Raw genomic sequence first — 5,835 nt, forward strand, 5'->3', positions numbered from 1 at the left:
GGTAGGAGATTTAAGCCTACAGCGGGGGTTAGCTGGGGGGCCCGCGAGCGTCCTCCCAGTCGCTAGGCAACGCAGCGAGATCCCGACTCCAGATCTCGCGATGCTTCCAGCCTCACGTTCTTCCCGCAGCCGGAGTAGCGAATGGCTACTTCGTCCTCCTCCCTCCTCCCTCTCCCTGAGGGTTTGGCCCACGGGGTTGGGTTCATTGACTCTTGAGACCGGCTCCCTCCTGGCGTCGTTTTCCACTCCTTCCCCGAAGGTTTTCAGATGGAAGAATAGTTAACGCTCTCATGAAGCGCTTTTTGCGGAGGCGTGAGAGGGTTAGCCCCGGCTTCCAGCTGGGGACTCGAACCTCGGGTGGCGCCGGTTCCCGGTGGCCCTGGGACTCAGGCCATCGGGCTTTCCCCAACCACCCCCTCGTTCCTCGCGGTCGGGGAGCTCCTCCGGGCGGCGGCCTTTGCCGGCCCACTCTCGGGGGGAGGGTTGGAAGAACTCTGGGTACCCTTACTAAGCTGTGGAGGACCCAGGAATTCAGTGATTCCGCAGATACTTACCAGCCCTGAGCAGAGCGGTGTGCTGGCTGGGCGTACTGCGAGGTCCAGGAGAGAACGGCCACGCGCCCTCCCCTGGGAGATGAGTGGGACTAGTGGGGTGAAATTTTTCCGTAGAGGGAAAAAAACAGTGTGGGCAGAAAAAATTTGGGATGAACCTTAAGGACAGGCCTAGGGTGGGGTGTTACAGACAGACTTGAGGAGGAGAAGCAGGAATGGAGGACTGTCATTGGGTCCTGTTCTCTCTTCAGAACCTTCAGAGGCCGCCTGCATCCTGCCCTTTTAAATCCAAACTGCCTGTTTGGCTTTATTACACTTGCTAGGTGTCTCGTGCAATTATACAACTTCTTAATGCGCACCCTCTGCTCTAGATACTTCTGCTGCAGGAAAGGGCTGAGATGGACAGGGTGGTTCTTGTTCCACTCTTGCCTGGTGGTGTTCGTGACCTAAGGCAGACCATTTAAAACGTTCATGTTGCACTTTTGCTCATCTGGAAAACAATCTTAACTACTCTGCCTACTTCACAAGTCAGAGTAAAATGAGAAAGTGAGTGAGAAAACACTTTGAAATAAGATAGTTATTTTCGATAGAGGCAGGCAGATGCATACAAATAATGTGATTCTGTAAATAGTGCTCTAAGAACCCAGACATGCACCTGCTTCTGAACTCCCTCGGTGTTTTTTCCAGTTCTCTAATGGAGCAATGGAACTTCCTGGGGTGTGATGGATCATCATGGATCTACCTTATCCTTGCTAGATGGAAATCCCTGCATGCTAGGAGCCGGGTCTGAGTCATCCTCTCCCTCGCTGCAGGGACAGAGCTTGTGCTCTGCTGAATAGGTGTTGAATGAACGTTTATTCAGGATAAGTCAGCGCTGTTGCTGCTGTTTCCATCCCACCACATGACTTTCCTCATATCCCTTTAGATGGAAGGCACCCCCTTCTCTCACACGTCCATCCTTTCCATCCTTTAATGCCTGTTGACTCCCATATCTTCAAAGAAGCCACGGTCCACACTCCAGCTCACACTGTGGCTAGCCTTTCCTTCCTTCTGAACTCCTTTCCCATTTGCAACTGCAGCCACAAAATTCAGCGTTTAAGGATGTCTTGATTCATTTGACGCTTTAATGGAAAATTAAGCATCCTGGGCTGGGACCATCATGTCTCAGTCTCCCCTCTGTAACCCACTGGCCTCTAAATTCCTTAAGGACAGGGACTTGATCTGTCTTGTTCACCGTCGCGTCCCCAGCATCAGTACATTACCTGACAGAATAGATATTCCGTAAATGTTTGTTGAATGAATGGATGGACTTTACACATAATAAACACTTAACTCACAGTCGGATATTTTGTGAATAATGAGTACCCCAGGCTGGTTTGAGCAAAGCCTTTATTTTCAGGAACAATGAGAAATAAGGATGGAAAAGTAGTCTGAGGTGAGATTGTGAAGGAACTGGAATACCATTCTGTAAGAGTGGGGAGCACCCCCGAACTTCTGAATATAGGATAGGCAAGATGGAAGCCTCCTGAGTGTTGGAGGAGGCTAACTGGCAGCAGTAGGTAGGCTTGGTGGTTGTTTGGTTATGCAAAAAGCAGGAGACTCAGGTAGAAGATAATATAGATGTAAGAGCCTAAACAGTGATGGTAGCAATGGGAAGAGAAGGACGAGACAGGATGGAAGGATGAAAATCACTTTGAGTGATTGGATGTGGGGTGGGGGAACCAAAGGTGACGCCCTAGAGGATAACTCGTAGAATTCTGTCTCAGTTAACAGAAATGCAGTAAGTGAGAGAGTGATCTGGTTTTGATGGAGGAAATGTGGTACATTTGGTTGTAGATGTGTGAAGCTTGAGGTATCCCAGAGGAATGGGAGGACTGAAGACACAGATATAAGACATCCACAAAGAATTTAAAGTTGAATAAGACTAGATGAATCCTCTGGAGGGAAAAGGGAAACCAATCCTCTTAAACTCAGGACCTAAGTATTGGGGAACAAATTTATTTAGGACACAGCGGGACAAACAAAAAGGACTTAGAGAAAAAAGAAAAAAATCCACAGCCCGGAATCTAGGGCAGAGAGTTTGGGGACTTTCTCAGATGTGTGTGTCTGTGTGTGTACACATGCATGGAATAAAGTCTAAAAAGATATACATTTGCATGTTAATTGTGTCATCCTTAGGTGATGGGATCTTTTATTTTCTTCTTTTTATATATTAGTGGTATCTGATTTTCCTGAAATGAGTGTATTACTTATATAACTTTGAAGAATTACATTAAAAATATTTGAGGGAAAAAATATTTGAGGGAAGGATATTAAGTCAAATGTTATAGGAGAATTGAAGACTGAAAAGAGATTTTTAGGAACTCAGTTCTGCCCTTATGGATCATTCCGTCTCCTCAAATAAAAATAAAACTTAATGAAGGCTAAATAAATAAATAAACCTACCCTCCCTGTTTACTTCTGTCATTCACTCAATCAACCAATATTTATTGAATGCTTACCATGCTTCAGGCACTGTTCTAGGCCCTGGGGGAAAAGCAGTGGATAAAATGGATATAACATCTCTTCTCTTTGTGGCACTTAAGTTCTATTGGCACTTCAGTAGCACTTACATCCTAGTGAACCATTGGGACAATAAGCTGAAATAATAATAGACGTGAAAGCATTTTGAAAAGTTGGTGTGCTAGGGGTTTAATGGCCTATTGGTGTTGACAGATCCAGAGTAAGTAAAATTATTATTCATGAATATTCCAATTTTCTTCTTTTCCATAGACATTAGAAGTACTAGGGTTTGGGATGTAAAATACATTTATGCGTATGCATATTTTATATACTTAACACACTCCTTGTTTCAGTACATTGGTGACTATATTTCCATTTCATATTGAGACTAACTGTCCACGGGTACTTACAGAGTGTCAGAGCTTGAAAGGGACTGAATGCTACTCACCCTAAAGGTGTAAACTGGGAGCTGATGAGGGGAGGGAAATGAAGGGAAGGAAAGGCTCAGGAGATATAGAAAATTCTGGAACATATCCAGGGAGAGATGGTAGGACTGTACTCTCCTCCTTTAGAAAGAGAATGGGGTTGCTGCGTGGGAAGGGATGTATGGTGTGGGACAAGGACCATTTGTCTGGGAATTAGAAAACTTAGATTGGAGTCCCAGCTGTCCCCAAGATCTTCTGGGACCTCATGGATAAAATGAGAGGGTTGGGCTAGATCAGTATTAGGAAAAAGGTTTCCCAGCCTTTTTCATTATGAAAACTCCTTTTAAACAACAACAAAAGATTGAGACACTGCCCTCCTCCACCACAGCCCATGTAATAGTTGTTATATATAGTGACTGAATTCAGTGGTCCCTCTAGAGGCATTTGTATTTCATTCATGGGAATTCTGTACATGTGACAAAAATACATTTAAGGCAAGCCATTCTTCAGTGTCCTGGGTGTGTTTGGTGTATGTTCGGAATTGTAGGCCACTTGCCCGCGTCTATGGGCTTCTGAGAAGCCCTGAACTGGCTCTCCATCTCAGATCTCTCCTACTTTGTAGCTCTGATTCAAGATAAAATATCAGGACATGTTAGTCTATTCCTATCTGCTAATTGAAGATCCTTCATAGAGGAAATTAACCATTTTTCAGTCTGCATTTCAAAAAGAACTTCTAAGCTATGTCAGACATTTCCTAAATGAATGAGGATAAATAAAAACGTATTTGTTCATTTTTCCTTAATCCTTTCCAACACCTTTATAAAAATTGGAACTTGTTCGCCATGACTTTAATGTTCAGAAGTGATTATTTAGATGTTATTTTGGGGTTGCTATCAAGTGCTTGTTAATTCTTTCCTGCATTTGCCATCTGTGTTGAATATCATTTTTCATAGGGAACTAATGAACATGATTGCAGGTGCCTTTAATCATAGAAACTGGAGACAGAATAGATGGAAATGTTGCCTTTTCCTCATCTAAAAAATGGGAGTAATAGTTACCCTTCCTCACGCAGTTGTCATGAATGAGAAATATGATTGCCAAGCTAATTGCAACATAAATAGCTGTAAATTAAATGCTAGGTAATAAAAGTAGGAATGATTTGACTAATTAAAAAATGTTTTTCCTAATTTGATTTTTTCATTACTAATGCCCCCCCCCCCCCGGTCAATAGTCATTTCCACTGTAGTACTAACAACAACAAAAACCCACAGCAGTAACTACCATTGATGGAGCCCTTTTATATGCCTGGGTCTCTCCTTGTATCACCCCATTGAATCTGCAAAACAGTCACAAAAGGTAAGTGACTGGCCCAAGGTTACACCGTTAATAAATAGTAGAGATGGAATTTGAACCCAGGTCTGGCTGACTCCAATGCCCACGCATTTCCCACTGTGCTCCGCCGCCTCCCAAGTCTAGAACTCAGTCAGATTCTGCTGCCTCATGTCAGCTTTTGCTAGACGCTTGCCCATCCTCACTAAGAAGCCAGTTGAGTTGCTCACGTTGAGAGCTTAGAGAGAGGAGCCTGGGTACATTGTGTTAATCTCTCGATCATTGATTCTCAGTCAGGGCTGTACATTAGAATCACCTGGGGATTCTACTAGATTCTACTAGAATCTAAGCACATTAGAATTTAAGCACCACAAAGAGAAGGATTACCTATTTTATTCACTGCTGTAGTATTATTGAAAAATGCTGATGCCTGGGCCCTACTCCAGGCCTATTAAAATGGAATCTCGGGGGGTGGGACCCAAGCATGGGTATTTTTTGAATATGTGATATTAATGTGCAGCCAAGGTTGAGAACCACTGCTCTAAAAGATTTCTTCATGGATCATGTCATAAAGAGAATGACTATGGCTTCACCCAGGAATGGTTTGATAATGGATGCTACCTGCCAAGAAAGCCTAGAAGTATTGGGTCTTGGAATCCCACCCCATGGGTTCAAGTCCTGGCTCTTCCAGTTCCCAGCTGTGTGACCTTGTACAAGTTACTTAACCTCTCTGAGCCCATTTCCCCATTGACTAGTATTTTCAATTCCATAGGATTGCTATGAATTAATTTTTTTTTTTTTTTTTGCGGCACGCGGGCCTCTCACTGTTGTGGCCTCTCCCGTTGCGGAGCACAGGCTCCGGACGCGCAGGCTCAGCGGCCATGGCTCGCGGGCCCAGCCGCTCCGCGGCGTGTGGGATCTTTCCGAACCGGGGTACGAACCCGCGTCCCCTGCATCGGCAGGCGGACTCTCAACCACTGCGCCACCAGGGAAGCCCACTATGAATTAAATTTAAAAATCCATGTGAA

This window comes from Leucopleurus acutus (assembly GCF_964270905.1).
Source record: "Leucopleurus acutus genome assembly, chromosome: 14".
Lineage (NCBI taxonomy): Eukaryota > Metazoa > Chordata > Mammalia > Artiodactyla > Delphinidae > Leucopleurus > Leucopleurus acutus.